General features: G+C 38.3%; 1 long non-coding RNA gene across 1 annotated transcript; it reads right to left on the bottom strand.

Moving 5' to 3' along the window:
- Nucleotides 1-12158: 12158 nt before the first annotated feature.
- Nucleotides 12159-16115, bottom strand: LOC122081108. Its single transcript, XR_006141006.1, has 2 exons — nt 15557-16115; nt 12159-12383 (listed from the first exon to the last, which is right to left on the bottom strand). It is a non-coding gene; the product is annotated as an uncharacterized LOC122081108 (long non-coding RNA).
- Between the last annotated feature and the right edge of the window lie 4062 nt (nt 16116-20177).

Raw genomic sequence — 20177 nt, forward strand, 5'->3', positions numbered from 1 at the left:
ACTGGCTTCAGTGTGGTCTCCTGTGGGGGTTCCTCTCATGGGTAATAGTCTCACTATTGCTCCAATGGAGTAAATTTTTAATGACCCCCATGGAGTTGGTTTTTCATTTGCAAAAACAACTTTATAAACAGTCCTAGACAAGTTAAATAGTGCAGTATGTCATTTAGAAAGGAAAGTTTGGTCATTTTACAGTTTGGCAGAAAAATTTATGTTTCCCTACATGTGTGTCATCAGGGTTCCTGCTCTGATGTTATGTGCACGTTCAAGTTTCAATTTTCACATTAGAGAGGCACTACATGGTGGGATTGCATAGAGAGTGGCAATCTATATTTGCAAAACCCTAGTTTGCGATGGAAAAAGATTTTGCTGTTTGATATGATTGTGTTGATGCATATAGCACATTCAGTACGTATCGGGGGAAGCAATCATTAGCGGGATTACATAGGTTGTGGTAATCTACATCACAAGTCCCTATGGTTGTTTCTCTCATGTTTGGATAATGTTAAAAGATCAAACACTTAGATGGACAACAACCACTAGTAGGGCCTAGGGGACTCTTTTATCTTAAAGTATTGCATTATATGGGGTAACTACAATCTCGAAAAATATGACTTGTGACACAACTCAACCATACAATTTTTCCCAATATCATCATTTTTTTTGGTCGTTGCAAGTAAAGATTTGTGAACTAACTTTGGTTGACAAGTTCTTCAATTGTGCATAACCACTTGGTGAAAAGTCATTATATAAGTTCTTAAATTTCAGTTCTATATGGTGCATTATTTATTACAAGTGTTGACAGCCCACATGGTTTAAGTAATCAATATTAGTATTGGTATTGATTTCAGCCAACATTAATACGGATTAGCTCGTACCGGACAATTAATTATGCACACATTTCTAGAAAAAAAAGAAAAAATTTTGGATGATTTTACCCTATGTCCGTACCATTATATCAATGCAGTATTTCCCTCTAGTCTTGTGTCAAATTAGAGTTCATATTATCAACTACAAAAAACTCAAGGTGATTACAACTGAGCTGTAAGCAATTCCCCCCCTTTCCCTATGGGGTGGGCTGCCGGGGAGCAGGGGCATTTTTTATAGCTCGCCCCATTTGACATTCCTCTTCTCCTTTTTTTTTTTTTTTTTTTTTTTGAGTAAGAAAAATATGTTAAACCCAATTGGGAGAGCAAAATAAAAAGAACATTACATGGCAAAGATGCCAATCAAAATTGGGACAATAACCCCAAGATTTCTAAGAATAAGATATGTTCAAGGTATCTTCGAGGTATTAGGTTTTCCCATCGACTGAGCAAAAAAAATAAGGAACAAACCTAATACAGTGACTCTTCAACCTATGCCAAACAGAGACTTGAGTATCTTATACTTCCTCTATATTGCCAACATGTTGGATCACCTCTTCTATCTTTTCCTCCTTGGATTCTTCTGAGAGATCAAACTAAAGAGGTTGCATGCCAGTCTGGAAAATGAAGGAATGATTTTCCCTCAAAACAAACAGTGTCAATGGAAAGAAGCTCCGGCGGTTGGCCCCAGCTTCTGGTTCTCTTGATCAGGCCATCGTATTTTGGGGAGGCGACTCCCAAAGCAGGGGAGCCACTCCTAGACCAGCAGAATTAGATAGGACTTTAGTCCTATCATCCTCCAGGTTGAAACGGAAAACAAAGATACCACTGTCGAGTAAGTTGAAATCTACCTGACCTGATACACGCCATTGCTTCAATAAAACTTCTCTTATAAAAACTAAACGGAGATTTTCTCCCAATGAATTGACCAATTAAGGCATTCTCCCAACGTTTAATTCCTCCATTAATCATGTCTGAAGGGCAACAAGCCACTACAGTTCCATCCACCACTACTGGATTTACAAAATTTAATTTCATGCCTTCCTCATTGACAATCGATTTAGCAGAAAATAAACCAGTCCAGGGCACACCATTGGCTTTCTTACTGCCAGGATTCCTTTCATTTTCCACGAATCGAGCCTGCTTGTTATCGCCATGAGAAGAGTTCAAAGTGCTCCCCCCAAAACTACTCGAACCTGCAATGTGCTTACCTTTTTCCTGAACCCTCTCATTATCAACCGTTCTGGGCTGCAACCCACCATCCAAGGTAGGAGGGCCAATAGCTAGAGAAGCTATTGACCTGTCGGCCATCAAAAGATGTGTCCAATGTGAAATTACATTCTTCCTCTCCTCCCATCTCCAGCTCTCTTCCCTCCCTTGCCAACTCTAGCTACCCGATCCCTCCACTGCAACTCCCCCTTCCCAGGGATGGAGTTGTTCTGCTCTCGAAGGGTCTTATTTGTCGGGGAACTGGAATTTCAGGAAGAGGACAGCATTATTGTCAAAGATGAACTCAAAACGAAATGTAGAGAACAGGGCAGGGGGATTGGAGATTCTCGGCCAATGGAATCTGACCCAGATCTTTAATTTGTTAAAACCGTGCTTAGGTGGGTGTGTTCTTGAGAAGATTTTGTTGGTGTATGATGTCTTGTATTCGAGTCATATTTGGACTTGATTAATATTACTCATTGTTGAAGATGAGGGACGCACCAAACAGGTGCGGGTTTGTGCCTCTAATGAGGTACAATGATGAAGACGTCTACAAGTTATCTTTACAGGAGGCTCGACAGAATTCAAGCCAAGGTGGAGATTATTGGTGTATGATGTCTTGTATTCCGTCGCAATTTAATCCAGGGAGTACTGGTGCAGCACCTAGACAGGCAGGACGGCGGTCCCGCTAGTCGGTTAGCGGGCCGTGGGGGTTGCAAGGGGACAGGAGGCCCCCCTGCATAGCAGGGGTGTAGGGGGACGCAGCCCCCGCTCGAATTTTTTATTTGAGGGCAATTGTAGTTTAATCCGGATTAGGGTTTTTTTCGCTATATATTTGTAGCGAGGGTTTCTTTCTCTGTAATGCAAGCAATACTGAGAGGTGTGAGGACGAGCGCTGTAACCCTATTCTCCATTGATAGTGAAGCAGGATCTCATCTCACCGGGGGCGTAGGCAACCTTGCCGAAACTCGTAAAATCCATGTGCATTGTTTGTTTTGTTTTTCCATTATCTTTTGCATCATTTTAGGGTTGCGTTTCTACAAATTGGTATCGGAGCTGTAAGTTTCCGTTTTTATAGGGTTTACTATCACGGTGGCAAGGAAGGGATCGAATGTCAAGTATGACATCAAGAGGTTTAATGGGAAGAACAATTTCACCATCTGGCGTCAAAGGATAAAGGATCTTCTGATACAGCAGGGTTTGACGAAAACGTTATTGGGGAAATCGAAGAAGCCTGCAAAAATTACTGACGAAGATTGGGAAGAGATGGAGGAAAAGACGGTAAGTGTTATTCGATTAAATCTTTCTGATGATGCCCTACAATATGTTGTGGGTATCGAATCTGCACCGCAGTTATGGGCGAAACTTGAAAGCATATACATGTGAAGTCCTTAACGAACAAGTTGTTTATGAAGAAGCAATTGTATTCTCTACAGATGGAGGAAGGTACGGATCTATTAGAGCATCTTAACATGTTCAATCAGATCGTAAGTAAACTTGCAAACCTGGAGGTTAAGATCGAGGATGAAGACAAGACATTACTATTGCTGTCGTCGCTCCTAGAATCATATGATCACCTAGTAACGACTCTCTTGTACGGGAAGGAGACCCTTGAGATGGATGAAGTCGCAGCTGCCCTCATGTCCAATGATATAAGGAAGAATGCCAGTAGTACGAAATCTCAAGTAGAAGGTTTTTTCAGAGGTGACAAGGAGTAGAAAATAGGGAGATCAAATCAGAAGGGATTTGGGAAGAGTCGATCGAAATCAAAAGGGACAAAGACAAAGGTCTCTTGTTACTATTGCAAGAAGAAAGGTCATCTGAAAAGAGAGTGATTGAAGAGGAAGGCGGATTTAAAGAAGAAAGGTGTAGATAAGGCATCTGAGGAAGCTAGCGTGGCTGACAGTTCAGATGGAGATGATGGAGATGTACTCTCTATATCATCAGGTAAGAATCAACCTTCTGATTCTTGGATTTTAGATTCTGGATGTTCATATCACATGTGTCCACATAAGGATTGGTTTGATACATATCAACCATATAATGGTGGGTCTGTCCTAATGGGGAATGATGCGGTATGCAAGACCATTGGGATAAACACTATCAAAATCAAGATGTTTGATGGGATAGTAAGAACCTTAGCAGATGTGAGACATGTATCAGAATTAAGGAAAAACTTAATATCTTTGGGGGGGCACTTGACTCAAATGGCTGCAAGTACATAGCAGAAGGTGGAGTTCTCAAAGTTATTAAGGGTGTAATGGTTGTCATGAAGGGATAGCTAGCAGGAAACCTATACAGACTCATAGGGAGCACAGTTATAGGTGGAGCATCTGTGACTATAGATGCAGTATTTGATACAGATGATACCTCTCTATGGCATATGCGGTTAGGGCATATGGGAGAAAGAGGATTGATGGAGCTTCATAAAAGGAAAATGTTGAAGGGAGTAAAAACTTGTAAACTGAACTTCTGCAAGCATTGTGTGTTCGGAAAACAGTGCAAGGTTAGTTTCAAAACTGCAAAACATAAGAGTAAAGGGGTGCTTGATTATGTACATAGCGATGTATGGGGTTCTTCAACAATAAAATCTAAAGGTGGGGCAGAATACTTCGTGACCTTTGTTGATGATTACTCAAGGAAAGTCTGGATCTACTTTATGAAGCATAAAAGTAAGGTGTTCACTAAATTTAAGGAATAGAAGGCTGAGGTAGAAAGGAAGACATGAAAGAAAATTAAATACTTGAGAATAGATAATGGAGGAGAGTACACATACATGCCGTTTCTAGAATTGTGCAAAGCTGAAGGGATTACACGTCACTTCACGGTTCCAAAGACACCACAGCAAAATGGTGTAGCTGAAAGGATGAACAGAACACTTCTAGAAAGAGCTCGGAGTATGAGGCTTAATGCAGGGTTGAGCAAGCGATTTTGGGCAGAAGCAGTGAACATGGCATGTTTCCTCATCAATAGGTCTCCATCAAAGGCGATTGATTGTAAAATTCCTGAAGAGGTATGGACAGGAAAACCAGTAGATTATTCTATTCTAAAAATATTTGGTTGTCCAACCTATGCGCATGTTGAGAGTGAGCAGTGTTCCAAGTTAGACTCAAAGTCTAGGCAATGTATCTTTCTTGATTTTAAGAAAGGTGTAAAGGGATTCAAGTTGTGGGATCCAAGTTCACAGAAAGTTGTGGTTAGCAGAGATGTTGTGTTTGATAAGTCTCATATAGTGAAGTCAAATTACAATTCACAAGCAGTTGATGAAAATAAAAAAGGTTCTACTGTGCAGGTGGAGTTAGGTGAGTTAGAAACAACAAGAGAGAATGAGTCATCAAGTGACTTACCAGGACAACAGGAAGCAGTAGAAGTTCCCTATACTGTGGCAAAGGGTAAAGGGAAGCGTACTCACAAAGCACCTACGAGATACGGGTTTGAGGACATGGTTGCCTATGCCCTCACTGTAGGTACAGGTGATCCATCTTCCTACCATGATGCTTTGAGTGATGCACAACACGATAAATGGATGATAGCTATGATGGAGGAAATGGAATCTCTACTAAAGAATAAGACTTGAGAGATTGTGGAAAAACCCAAGGGAAGAAAAATCATTGGGTGTAAATGGGTTTTTCGTAAGAAAGAGGCAGCATCTGAGAATGAGCGTGAAAGGTATAAGGCTAGACTTGTGGCCAAGGGCTATGCACAGAAGGAGGGGATAGACTACAATGAAATATTTTCTCCGGTGGTGAAACACACTTCGATCAGGATACTACTTGCTTTGGTGGCTATGTATGATTTAGAGCTTGAACAACTTGATGTAAAAAACTGCATTTCTTCATGGTGACTTGGAGGAACAGATTTACATGGAGCAGCCTGAAGGTTTTAAGGTGCAGGGAAAGGAATACCATGTTTGTCTGCTTAAGAGGTCGCTTTATGGCCTTAAGCAATCTCCTAGACAGTGGTACAAGCGCTTTGATTCCCACATGATGAAGATTGGCTACACAAGAAGTGAGTATGATAGTTGTGTTTATTATAAAGTGTCAAGTGATAATTCCATTATTTTGTTGATGCTTTATGTTGCTGACATATTCATTGCTGCAAAGAACAAACATGATATAGTCTCTTTGAAGTCTTTGTTGAGTGCTGAATTTGAGATGAATGATCTTGGTGCCGCTAAGAAGATCCTTGGCATGGAAATCCTTAGAGATAGAAATGCAGGTAAACTTTGGGTAACTCAGAAGAGGTATATTGAAAAGGTACTAGAGCGTTTCAATATGGAAAAAGCTAAGCCGGTTAGCACTCCGTTAGCTGACCACTTCAAGTTATCTGAAAGGGAATACCCTACAACACATGAGGAGGTGGAGCAGATGTCTCAAGTCCCTTATGCTAGCGCAGTTGGGAGTCTCATGTATGATATGGTTTGTAGCAGGCCGGATTTGTCTCATGCAGTCAGTGTTGTTAGCAGATACATGAGTAATCCAGGGAAGGAGCATTGGAATGCAATTAAGTGGATCTTCAGATATTTGAGCAAGACTAAAGATATAGGTGTTATGTTCAGTGGCAAGGGAAGCTCTGCAGAATTGGCAGGTTATGTTGATTCTGACTATGCTGGTGACTTAGACAAGAGGAGGTCTACTACAGGGTATGTGTTTATATTGGCTGGTGGACTTATATCATGGAGGGCGATGCTTCAGTCTACAATTGCATTGTCCACTACAGAGGCAGAGTACATGGCAGCAGTTGAGGCTGCCAAGGAAGGAGTCTGGTTGGCTGGATTGGTTCATGAGTTGGGGTTGGAGCAAAGAGGTACAGTGTTACATTGTGACAGTCAAAGTGCCATACATCTTACAAAGAATCAGGTGTTTCATGCAAGGACAAAGCATATTAATTATGAGATTTCACAAGATCAAGGAGCTTGTGTCAGAAGGCAGTATTCATTTGAGAAAAATTCATACAGATCTCAATCCTACAGATATGTTTACAAAGCCAGTTACTACAGAGAAGTTCGAGTCCTGTTTGGACTTGATTAATATTACTCATTGTTGAAGATGAGGGATGCACCAGGTGCGGGTTTGTGCCTCTAATGAGGTACAATAATGAAGACGTCTACAAGTTATCTTTACAGGAGGCTCGACAGAATTCAAGCCAAGGTGGAGATTGTTGGTGTATGATGTCTTGTATTCCGTCGCAGTTTAATCCAGGGAGTACTGGTCCAGCACCTAGATAGGCAAGACGGCGGTCCCGCTAGCGGGTTAGCGGGCCGTGGGGGTTGCAAGGGGACAGGAGGCCCCCTGCATAGCAGGGGGTGTAGGGGGACGCAGCCCCCCGCTCGAATTTTTTATTTGAGGGCAATTGTAGTTTAATCCGGATTAGGGTTTTTTTCGCTATATATTTGTAGAGGTGTGAGGACGAGCGCTGTAACCTATTCTCCATTGATAGTGAAGTAGGATCTCATCTCACCGAGGACATAGGCAACCTTGCCAAACCTCGTAAAATCCATGTGCATTGTTTGTTTTGTTTTTCCATTATCTTCTGCATCGTTTTAGGGTTGTGTTTCTACAGATTTGAGAGCAAAAACAATAACAAGGTAGAATGTAGATCTTGCGGTAACTGATAAGGAAAAACAAAATGGAATTCACAGGTGGGACATTGGAACTAGAGTAGAACGAAGAGGAGGATAAGAAATAAAAAAGCAAAAAGCAAGGTGGGATAGTTGGTGTCACCTCTCTTTCTCTCTCTCTCTCGATTAAATAGTTTAATGTTGCAGTTCCTCCAACCCAATGGAATTTTGTTGTAATTTAATCACGGGCTTTTGGAATTTGGTGTAATTTCAATCTCAGACACCATAGGTTCAGAGAGGGCGTATTTGCAGGAATTGAGGGAGGGGAAGAGGGGCCGAAAGTTGCAGGGAGAGTGGTTGGACAGGATTAGAGCTAACAAGAAGTGAAGAGGAGAAAGAGATGAAGGGGGATGGAGCTGGAGTTGGGAGGTTGCATGTGATTTTTTTTGGGGGACGAAAGAAGGTGGAGTAATGCCTCCACCATGCGAACTTTATTTATTCATAATGTGAAACAGTTATGGTGGGAGTAGAGCAACACTCTCGGATCCATAGATTGGAAACCAGTACATGTCATCGTAATGCCCTCCTAGCTTGGGAGTCAGCTAGATGTTAACTTCCCTTGAAATAAAACTTAGTATATAGGGAAAATTACTTGATTATCCACTTTTATGTTTCACTTTACAAAATTACTCTACTTGTGTTTCAGTTAACATGAATCTCCAAAATCAAGTTTGGATTTACAAAACTATCCAAAATAGTGATTCTTTTTTTTTTTTTACCCCCAATCTCTTCCACCCTACCGCCTCCTCCGATGTCTCTAATGTCCGATCACCTCCCTGAACTTCTTTATCCCATCAAGAAAAGCCTCTCTCGACAAAAACCGTTCAAGAAAGCCTGTGGAAATCCCTACTCCCACCTCTATCGGAGTTGCTAGTAGTGGTCTGAATCCCACCTAGATTACGGCATCATCGTCCTTAAGTGCGATGGCTAGTGGATCCCCTTTTTCCTTTTGTAGCTCCTCACCTTCCATTGATCTTCTTCATCTCAACCATAGGTAAGATGTGTTTTCTGCTGCTGTTTTTTCTGCCTCCTTAGGTTTATTGAAGGAAATGTGAAGAAGCCCAAGTTGCAGAACTAAGCTGTAGCGGCCATGGTTGTTTGGGAGGGGATCAACTAGGAGACTTGCTTTGCCCTAAAAGCAAACCTGATTAAAGAATCTTTGATGGATGGAAATTGTTAACTAACTATTGAATTTCTAATGACGTTTCATTGTTTATTTGTTTTAGATCCTTTGAGGGTAAAGCTAGAACTAGTGGAGACCTGGGAATTGAGAAAAGCGGTGTTTCAGTGGGAGAGGGAGGCCAGTGGGTCGAGGGTTAGTTCCTCACTTCTTAGATGACTGGCCAAGAATGCATCGCCTTCATCAACATAGTGGAGAGCCCAATACCACTACTTGCTTGTCCGTATCAGTTTCTGGAAATGAAAGTGCTGCTGTCTCACCTTCACCTTCATCTGATTTCTCTTTAAAGTTGTCGACAGGGAATGGAGATTATGAGGCCGAGGAAGGTTTTCAGCATATTGGATTTGCAGGAGAGCGGCTCCCTACCAGTGTTCTGCTTGAGCTGCCTCGTGGTGCTGCATCACCTGATCTCTCTCTCTCTCTCTCTCTACTGAGTCCAGAGTCTCCAGACAGTCACATTAGGCTAGTAGCGTTAGCAACCCTCATTGTTCTGGGATGGCGAGGGTTGCAGGGAAGGTGATCGGATATCTGAGAAGGTAGGATACAAGAAAGGGGTAAAATGATAAATGATAAAAAAAATAATAATAAATAGTCGAGGGAGAATCACTGGAGAATTGTTGTTCTGGGTACTTTTGTAAACCCAAACTTGTTTATGAAGATTGTTGTTAGCTGAAATATAAATTGGGTAATTTAGTAAAACGAAACTCAAAAGTGGGTAATCAGGTAATTTTCCCAAGTATATATGTGTTCATGGAATGCTACCATTTTGTGTAGTGATAGCACATATTTTCGGATCGAAATCCTCTACTGTGAGGAAACTTGGTGGACACTGGGGGAGACCAGTTATGATGACAACACATGTATTCTGACACGTGGACGGCTAGATTGCAAGGACGGTTTAGGACTAGGACAAGCTATTCGGGTATGAGATTGTCGCACAACCCTAGTGTTTTTTCCCCCTTTTCATCTTCTTCTCCATCCTTCCTCTCTTCTATTCAAAGAGATTTGCTCACCGATTAGAAGCCGATGTTCTGTGAAAATCCTGCTGATCCTCTGTGAAAGCTCTAGGAGGATGGACTCATCCTTTCCCCCACTGATCTTCTTGTTCCTCCTTCCTCCCTTCTATTTGAATGAAGTAGCTTTAGTGGGGAAATCCGATCTTCTTCCTCTCTCTCATTCGAACGAAGATAGCAGATCCGTGGTTAGCATTTTCATTAATTCCTTCCAAAAACTCAAAACAAAAGTGGGGCTGAACATGCTTATATAATTGCAGCCACCGCAATAATTTATAGGTATTTCTATTTCTCATTCTCAATCTAAATCATACTGGAAAGTTGGCTCATAGTTGTAGGTGGCATCAAACCCAACCAATGTGCATATAATGGCCAATGATCTCAGGCAAACTTGGGCAATTATGATATGTTTTTCTCCTCTGGGCTTTGTGAAACTTGGGAGAACGGAGAAACACAAAGAGCATAGGGCTGAATAGAGCACAACAAATGTTAGATATAGAAAAATCTTCAAGCAAAATGAGCAGACCGACTTATGCTATCTTCGCTCAAATAGAAGAGAGGAAGGAGGGAGAAGAAGAAGAAGAAGAGGGGGAAAAGGATGAGCAGACCTAGGGCTTTCCTCCAGGATCAAGTTCTGATTGGGTTCCAAAAATTTTATATTTGAATAGAAGGTACCCATCTTCCAGCAGAAATTGCAATCTGACACAAGTCAGCCTCTGAGGTGGCCTCCGCCAGTGTCCGCCAAGTTTCCTCGATGATGATTTTAAGACTTACCTTTGGCTTGATAAGTGACACCCTAATGGGGTTCTAATTGCTAAATATGGTGATAGAATTAGGTAAGATATGAGATCTGGTAGGTTGGCTAAGGTGTCGTCTATTCTTATGGATGGTGTTTGGGACCCTCCTCCAGGTACTTCCAATGCCCTAATTGAGATGTGGAATAGCTTCCAACTATTCGGTTAATATATATATATATATATATTATTATTTTTTAGCTAACTTTGTTCTATTGCCCCAATTGTCCTGTGGTACAATTTGGTCTGGCTCTCCTTGTTATTTCAAACATTATTTCACTATTTGAAGAACCATGACCAATTACCTTCCAACCCTAGACTTTCTTATGCATAAGAATATTTCAATTTCAAATTGATGCTTTTGCTTAATTCTTTTGAAAGCCTTGAGCATTCATATTCTTAATGTTCTTTTTCAAAGTCTATTTGGGGAAGTATCCTTTGAAAACTTTAGTTGAGTCCACAAATTATCCTTCAAATTGAAAGAGAATAGAGATGTACTTTGAAATATTTAATGGTAAACCTCTTGTAAATCTCTTGGCAAGTTGGCTTTTAGTGTAACTATTCATCATATCTGGTGGAAAAAGAACAAAAAGATGGACAACCACTTCACGTATTTTGGAGCATATTCAGGATGCTATTACTTTTGAAATGAGGAATAAAATTCTTCACAATTGTGTTGGTTGTCTTGCCACAAGCAGGAATAGAGATATGGATCTTCTTAGGACCTTCCGCTCTTCTCTCCCCCTCCCTAGATTGGTCCCAGGAGATATAATATTGTGATGGACAATGTTCTAGTTTAGATGATGAATGGTTTATTACAAAACATTTTAGAAGTAAGATCACATTCTAACTATATAGCACTCTTTGTTGTTACAAAATTTGAAGGTGAGACATCTCAACATTTTTGTTCTGTTACTCTAAAAAATGTTGCAATTATATTCTAAGTTGACTTTTGAATATTTTCAAACATAATTTTTCTTATTTTCTTCTTATATAAGTCTTTAGCTCAAACAAGTAGAGCACTTGTGATTCCCTAAGAATTGATGGTTCAAATCCATTAGGCTACAAAAAAAAAAAGGGTTTTCGAGACGGAAATTATTTATCATAAATACGAAAATACTGTCGCTAATACCTATTAGGGAGAGTATAAATTTCCGTCACACAACTGTTGTTACAATAGCCATCGCATAATTTATGAGACGGAAATTTTTTTCCGTCCCTAAGGATCAATTGCAACAGATTTTGAGACGGGAATATTCCATTGCAAAAAACAAAATAAGAGACAGAAATTTCTGTCGTGAATAGTGTGTTGTCAGGCCATGTAGTGACAATTTATTTCTGTCACAAAAGAGCCTAAATTATTTGAGACAGATTTTTATTATCGTAAACTATGGGCAATTGGGATGGAAGATTCTGTCTTAAAAACAATAGTTCTTTAGGGACAGTAAAAATCCGTCGCTAAAGGTGTAAAAGTAAATAAAAAAAAAAAATGTGTTTTTTCGTATACATATATTACCCTTTTGTTACACATTAGTTGATCCAAGTAGACATTTAATATTTCCATCATCCAAAATTAATAACTTGAGATAAATGTATACAAATTTAAAACTTACATCGACATCAAACAAAATGATAGATAAAACTATTTTCTTCTCCAAATATCTTTGTCCTTAACATTCAATAATATCCTGTAACAACTTCAACCTATGAAGAATAAGCATGATAAACATTAATATAATATATTGAATGATTGGCACTCAGTAAAAAAAAAAAAATTGAGGGAGATCCAAGTCTATTAAATTCTAACCGTCATCTAAACATTATTCTACCTAAATTCTCTGTTGGAAGAACAAATCACAAATAAATTAAGTGGAGAAAGGCCTAAATCCTATATTCAAATTCCTACAGGTGTATCCATTACAAGGAACATTTTTAGAAAGTTATAAAGTGAATTACTTTTCACTGAAAAAATTAAGAAATTCAACATACTCTTGGATCATAGGTTTGGATTCAAATTAATAAAAAAAGTTTGAACTGCAGCTAATAAGTTTAAACTGCAACTATAGTGTTCATTAGATAATCATCTCTTTCAAAAGTCAAACTCAAAGAAAAAAAGAGAACCGAAAAAGAAAATCCAAAACATAAATCCTTTAGACCAATATCCATCCATTTATCATGATAACATAGTTAGAGTGAAATTACAGAGCTCAAGTGACCATGATAGCAAGGTAATTGGCATTGGATGTTTTAATTAGAGTGATATCCAAGCTTATGATGCAAGCACAACCATCAAACAAGAAAAGTAATAGAATGTGATTCCATTGAAGAGACCATTAGATTCTTGTACAAATACAGTTTGAACCATTTAGAGTATTTAGTGAAAGAAGGTAAAGCTAGCTCAAATACCCATAGAGGTGAACAGAGGATTGAACAGGAAAGGTGGATTACAAGATTCACCATGTATTCATAAAAACAACATTAGCCTCATTGGGAAGCATTAAGAAAGAAGAAGTGTCTACAAAGGAGTTGAACAAAAGTTTCTACGGCTCAAATATCTCATATCATCACTAAAAAATCAATAAAAGAGGTGGCAAAAGAGAAGAAACAGATTTACATGCTTTGGAGTTAAGAACATGTCACAAATATTGATCACATTATGGATTACGTGAGATTAAAAAAATACAAAACAACATTAGCAACATGCATTGGAATTATAAAATCATGCCATAACAAGTCATTGAGGAACTAAATAGAAATAATGGAAATAAAAGAAATAAAAGAGAAGAGAAATTCTTTTAGTTCTTTTCTTTAATAATATTCTGAATTTTAGTGAAAAAAAAGAGTAAAGACATACTGATAGTTATTTATATTATCAATTCCTTGATTATAAGCTAAACATTAAGAAGAAAAAAAAAATCACATTTCGAGATTTTGTTTGCATTACCAAAACTAAATCATTAGCAAACTACATACACCATGAAGCTCTATCTTGAAAATATGGTCTGATAATCGGGTTCCATCACAACCAAATTTCAAGATTTAGATATCAAGGTCTGATGGGTGTGCATTAAACATGGTTTCAGATCTAATTGAATACAATAATAGATCTTGGAAAACAGATATGTTGCATCAACTATTCCAACCAGCAGTAAAATAGGCAATCTTAAAAATAAACCTGAGCATTTTTCCGTGTGACGATAAGTTGGTTTCGGGTGCCCCTTTTTATTGAAGCACTTCCACTTGTGAACAGATTCCAGCTTTTTAATATCGAGATAAAAACTATAGCCTCCAACTCAATAAAAGAAAAGCCACACCTTCTTTCTTTTGAATGCCACAATAGCTACTAAATTGAGGATGACAGCAAATGAGAATGCTGAAGTCTGAAGCAGAGAAGATATTGTAGATTAAGCAAGCTGAGGGAGATGTAGATCCAAGTGTCTGGCAGGGATAGCTCACCATCCACATGTGGATGGACTGAGGAACAATGTACTGGCCTCCTCTGTGAGTGACAAGGACTCACGACAGAGGACAGGCAGTGACCATAGAGTACAGAGCAGTGTTCTGGCCTTCTCTATGAGAAACAAGGGCTCCCGACAGAGGGCAGGCAGTGACTAGAGAGGATAGAGCAGAGGGTGGAGGGAGGGGAATAAGGGCAATGATGCCATATTTTTGGGTAAAGAGGGTTGGGCACCAAGGTTCTAAAACTTGGAACGGTCACCGGATTGGTCAAGTGTACAAGTGCACAGCTAAAGAGCATGTTTATAGGATCACATCTCCTCAGAGGAAAGAGATTGAGGCCTAGTTTCTTTTCTTTTCTTCTTTCTTCTTTTTTTTTTACTTCAGAAAAAAAAAAAAGGTAAGATATAATTGGAAGGTACACAAGCATGGATGAGAGAGTAGGGAGCCCAAAAGCTACAATGGATGTTGAGAAGAGACTCTATTAAGCTATAGATGGCCAGTAAATGTATTACTCCGGGGGCCATTGGTGAGAGAAAAAAATTAGTTTGCTGATTTTACTTGATCTAACTCCACCTCTGATAAGAGCTTAGAACAGTTAGACCAACTATTATACCATGACTAGGATGGTCCATTACAACTATGACTATAGCCTTCTGCTTCTCTTCGTTTTATGTCTTTGGGAGCTGATTTTTACATCTACACTGCTTTTTTGTACTCTCCTTCCCATGGTTTTCTGATTTTTTCCTGTTTTTCCTTTTGGCCTTCTCCCCTACTCATGTTATGCTGCTGCATAATTGTAAATTGCTGCTCAGACCAACAAAATTACGGGTTGGAGGATTGCAATCCTTGAATATGAATGTTTGTGGCAGGGCTACACTTCTGTAATATGGGGAGGAAAATTCATGTTTCATTAAATAATTAAAGAAAAAATGGTTAAAATTCGGGCTTTCAACTCTCAGCATTGCTCAGATTGAGCACAATCAAACCCAAGCTGGTTTCACATTAGGCTTGCTGCTATTCACTGGGTTAGAAATCTAATAACAATCTAGCCCAGATTCAGGTTGAGCCAGATTGTGTATATGTTGTGTTGCCTCATGCCAAACATATCTCCTCTTCAGGGTTTACTAATTTCATGGAAGCTCTAACCAGAATCTTAGAACCTTAAAGCTTAGACATGAATATTTTAAACATGGTGATATTTAGTTGATTCAGATAAAGCTAGTAAACGTTAGCACAATTAATAATATCAATCAAGGTAGTGTCTTGCTAGCTAGGAACCATTCCAATATCTATGCAGTTCGGCAGACAAATCTAAATTAACTCATTGATTTCAGCCACACCGTCCATGAATCACCATTAATATGCTAAAATAAAATCAAGAAAATGATCTTAAAGGGCAAAAATAGGGAGAGCTTTACCTTCAATCTTCAAAGATGGATGGTTGTTCCAAGTTAGAGATCTTCTGTTTTTCTCAAGATCGAAAGAACCGATCTGCTTCTACTGAACTCCTCACTTCTAACCAGCCAAAGTCGCCTTTCTTTAATCTGTGATTTTTCTCCCTGGAACCTTCTCTCTGAAACCCCTTCTCACCAGTCATCTCCTTCTCTGGAACCTTCTCTCTCTCTCAGCTATCTTTCTTCTCTCTGAAACCCCTTCTCCTGCAATCTCCTCTTTGAAACCCCTTCTCCTGTGATCTCTCTCTGAGTTCTTCCTCTCAATTATTCTTCTTCTTCTTGATTTTTCTTCTCCTTCCCCTCTTGAATCAATGAATGCAAAGGTAAAGGAGAACTAGATCAACAAGATAGGGAGTTCGGCGAGATGAGGGTTTGTAGAGAAGAGAGAATGAGAAAGTATTGATACGAAATTGGGATTTTAGAGAGATTTGACCGCGCAGGTAAGTGGGAAGGGAATTTGAAGAAATTTCTTTAATTTAGGACAGTTAATTATCCGTCTCTAATTTAGCACCGGAAATTTTCGTCTTCAATGAAAAAAATGAATCGAATTAATCTTATAGTTTTCGGTTCGTTCGAATTTAAAGCGATTCAGAGATTTGAGCGTGCAGATTTGGGAGGATTTTTTTTTTTTTTAATTTAGGGACGGTTTGTTATCCGTCTCCAATTTTGGGACGGAAAATTTTCATCCCGCAATTTGTTTTGTGGAATATTTTTAGATATGTAGCGACAGAATGATATATTTGGGGACGGAAAAATTCCATCATAATAGATGTAAATTCAATAAAGCATGAATTTAATCATAATAGCCACAGAAAAATTCTGTCACAAAAATAAAAAAATCCGTCTCAAATATTGTGACGGTAAGATATCTATCCCAACCACTGTTAGCAAAAACGGGAACTGTAAAAAAACCGAAAATAACGATATGGGTTTTAAACAGTAAATTTTTTTTAAAGATACGGTCAAATAAAAGGCCAATAAAACAGAGAATGACAAAAAACGAAAAACGGATGGTACGAGTTTTAAACATGTAGATTTTAAAAAAATGAAACCAAAAAAATGGTACTTTACTTGTATAAATTAAGGAATTATTACATGAATACTTGCATCTAATGTTCAAAATAGCAACAGTATTCAACACTAATGCATATATATATCATGTATTATTATAAGTTTTATGATATATAATTGAATATCATCCACTACCAATTCTAAATTCATACATCACACATGTCCAAGTATTATGTATATGATGTTGTTCATTGTTGTCAACATAGTCAACACACTCTTGGAGTAATGTATGTTCAGTTTGAGCTAGTAGTCATCACTTTAGAAACATTTTTTAGCAAATGCATTAGTTTGTATCTCAATTTTGGGATCCATAAATTGATATTAAGTTGATAGTGATATCATGAGAAATACAGGCCATTGAGTTAGCTTCAAGTCGGTGAAAGAATCAGGTAGATCAAAGTTCGAGGGAGAAAGATATGGTCAATTAAGTAGACATGTTCAACAAGTTAAGTCTTAAAAAAGTCAAAAAACGAGAACATGTTTAGAACGGAAATGCTTGCCGTTTACTGTTTTCTAAGTATCTTTGATAAGCATATGGGAAAACGTGTTTTAAACGATAAAAAATGAGAATGTGTTTAAAATGGAGTTTTAGACGCGTTTTTGCTAACAGTGATCCCAACTGCTAGATATGTAGCAACGAAATTATATCCGTCCCGAATGATTTATTTAGGGGACATAAATTACGTCTGTCCCTAAAATCAATCCAATTACAATGGAAATATCCGTCTTAAAAATTGAGATGGTAAGTTTTCTGTCCCATTTGTTAGAGATATAGGGACAGCACAGTAGCAATGGAAATAATCCGTCTCAAATATTGCAACGTTATAGTTTTTGTCCCAAATAGTCAAAATTTAGTAACGAATTTATATTTGTCCCAAATGGTTTATTTAAGAGACAAAAAATATGTCCGTATATGCACCTAACTGTTGTATGAAGTGGTTCACAGTTGCTTTTGAAACTCTTCCATCATGACGTTGAATATGTATAGAAAGATTGTCCCCTCTGCAATATTCCAACACCAAATGTATTATTCCAGGAACCTAGCAAAAAATAAAACAATAAAGATAAATCAAATTAAAAAACTACTAGAGGATATTCAAGTTTGATAGAAGTGTCCATTTCTTTGGCAACTTTTTCTACAAGCAATAAGTCGAAAAATTTAAGTTCTCCCCATCATCATGCAAGCTTCTAAAACAAAATTATTCTATCTGGGGTCATCTCTCCCCACCCCCACTTCTGTTTGGACCTTTTCTATTTTGTTTTATATAGATTCATGTAGTCGACCTCATTAAGTTGAGATAATGATGAGTTTGATTTTTATCTCCGTTAATCCTCCCTGACACTTAAGGATTAAGAACTACATCTAATTAATTCCTAGAACCACCGGAACAAAATTAGACAATATTTCATCAATTTACTCAAAGAACCACTCTTCCAAATAGGCATAAAAAAGACATTCAGGCCAAAACATCATGTAGTAGATTGTGGATAGATTGTCCATGAAATGGTAAAAAATGAATGCGCTAGGTTGTGTTGATCCAAAATAAGCATTCAAATACAATCCAATCCATAAGCAATTAACTTTACAAATTTAATAACCATCAGAAAATGGATGAACTCCATCTAATTTGACTGAAAAAACTTCAGAGTTCTCTAATTCACCTTTTTTCAACTTTAATGTCTTTTTCATATTGCGGATAGAGTTAAGATTGAAACACTCTACTGCAAGAGGGAAACCATTCATCCATGTCTGAACTTGTTTGTGAAATAGACAAACATGGTTGGAGTATGTACATATGTACACTAGGATTCATGCACACAAATAGAGGTTATTTGATTGAATTTGAGTCTACTTGAGAGATAGAGAGAAATGAAATAGTAAGTTGCAAATAGGGGAAAATTAATGGCCGAAGTGTTTGAGAAATGGAAAGGTCGAATGAGAATCGTAAATCTTTTCTTTCATTTCCTGACGAAACCTCTTGAATTGTGAAAGAGAAGACTCAAGTTTTGGTTTTGAAGGGAGGAAAGTAAGAAAGGGGTCTCTGGTTTTAGTGAGGATGGATAAGGTATGGCTTGCCCCTGCGTGCCCGATGAGTCCCGATGAGTTCCCTTCCAGATCTTGTTCAAGTGCGATGGACTTGGGTAGCCACAATAGCTCTGTCGATGCTATAGAATAACTAAAAGAAACTCATAAATATAAGCATCAAGGTTCTGCAAGAGGTAACATTCGACCATCTTGAATGTATTAGTGGCCATGACTTTGCCCATCTGGATTTCATCTTCACCTATCGTGTAGTCACCAATGGTGTAAAGTTCAGATGGATCCCCCTGTTTGGAGAGGCCACAAACTGAATCAGCTGAATTGGACTTCATCTGCCAAAAACAGATATTCGATCAAAGACCATAAATCCATAGTTGGAACTTCATTCAACCTGATCCCTACTGAGGATATGTAGGCAGCTTGATATTCAAGCTTGGTCCACCTTTCCACACACATACAAAATGATTTTCCTGAACTATGTTATGACTTAATCCTTAACAAGAGAACTTCGGCAGCTTGGGCAAAGTTATGCTCAAGTTTTATCCCCCTATTTATTTCATTTTTCCTATTTCATATAATTTATTCTTTTTCAACCTGGATACCTATATTAGGGTTGGATGTGATGCTCTATTAAACATGCTAGTATACAACTTAGGAACTGGCCAAATAGAAGGAGACCTTTTTTTTTTTCTTTTTATCCAAGGTGTATGCACCAGCTTATGCACACCTCGATTAATCCTCGGGAAAACTAGCGCAGCAACCCACCATTACGGTCTCCACTTAAATTACAAATACACAAATGGAGAATCAAACCTGGGATTGTACACTTATCGGCACAATCCCAAATCCTAGTTATGTCCAAGAGACGCCTTTCCTCTATAAGTAGATATATGAATTTGACTATATATATATATATATATATAATTTGAAAATCTTCTCTTGCTTTCACATTCACTCTATATTCTCTCCTCTCTTTGAGGCTACTTCATATTGCTTTTTCACTTGTTTTTTGATGTCTTTGGCTCTTTGCCTTGAATTTGTTGAGCACAAATTATAGAGTTCTATCACGCTAGGTTATTAAATGCATCAACAACTGGTAGGGTCTAAAGAACTATTTCAGATTAGAGGTTGATTTGCAAGAGCCCACTATTGTACCATAGGAGGCAAATATGTTTTGAAGAAAATGACCGGTGGTACGACTTAGCCCCATCATCTTTCCCAATATCTTGATTATTTTCTTTTATCATTGCAAGTAAAAGTTAGTGAAAACATGCACTTTGGTTGACAAGTTCCTCAATTATGAATAGTGACTTCAACTTGGTGAAAAGGCCATTATATAAGTTTTTAAATCTTAATTCTATTTGGTGCATTATTTACTACAATCTTTGATTGTCCACATGGTTTAAGTAATCAATATTGGTAATGATATCAGTCTCAGTCAACACCGAAATGGGTCTATCCAATGATTTTATC

This window comes from Macadamia integrifolia, chromosome 6, assembly GCF_013358625.1.
Source record: "Macadamia integrifolia cultivar HAES 741 chromosome 6, SCU_Mint_v3, whole genome shotgun sequence".
NCBI classification, from domain to species: Eukaryota; Viridiplantae; Streptophyta; class Magnoliopsida; order Proteales; family Proteaceae; genus Macadamia; species Macadamia integrifolia.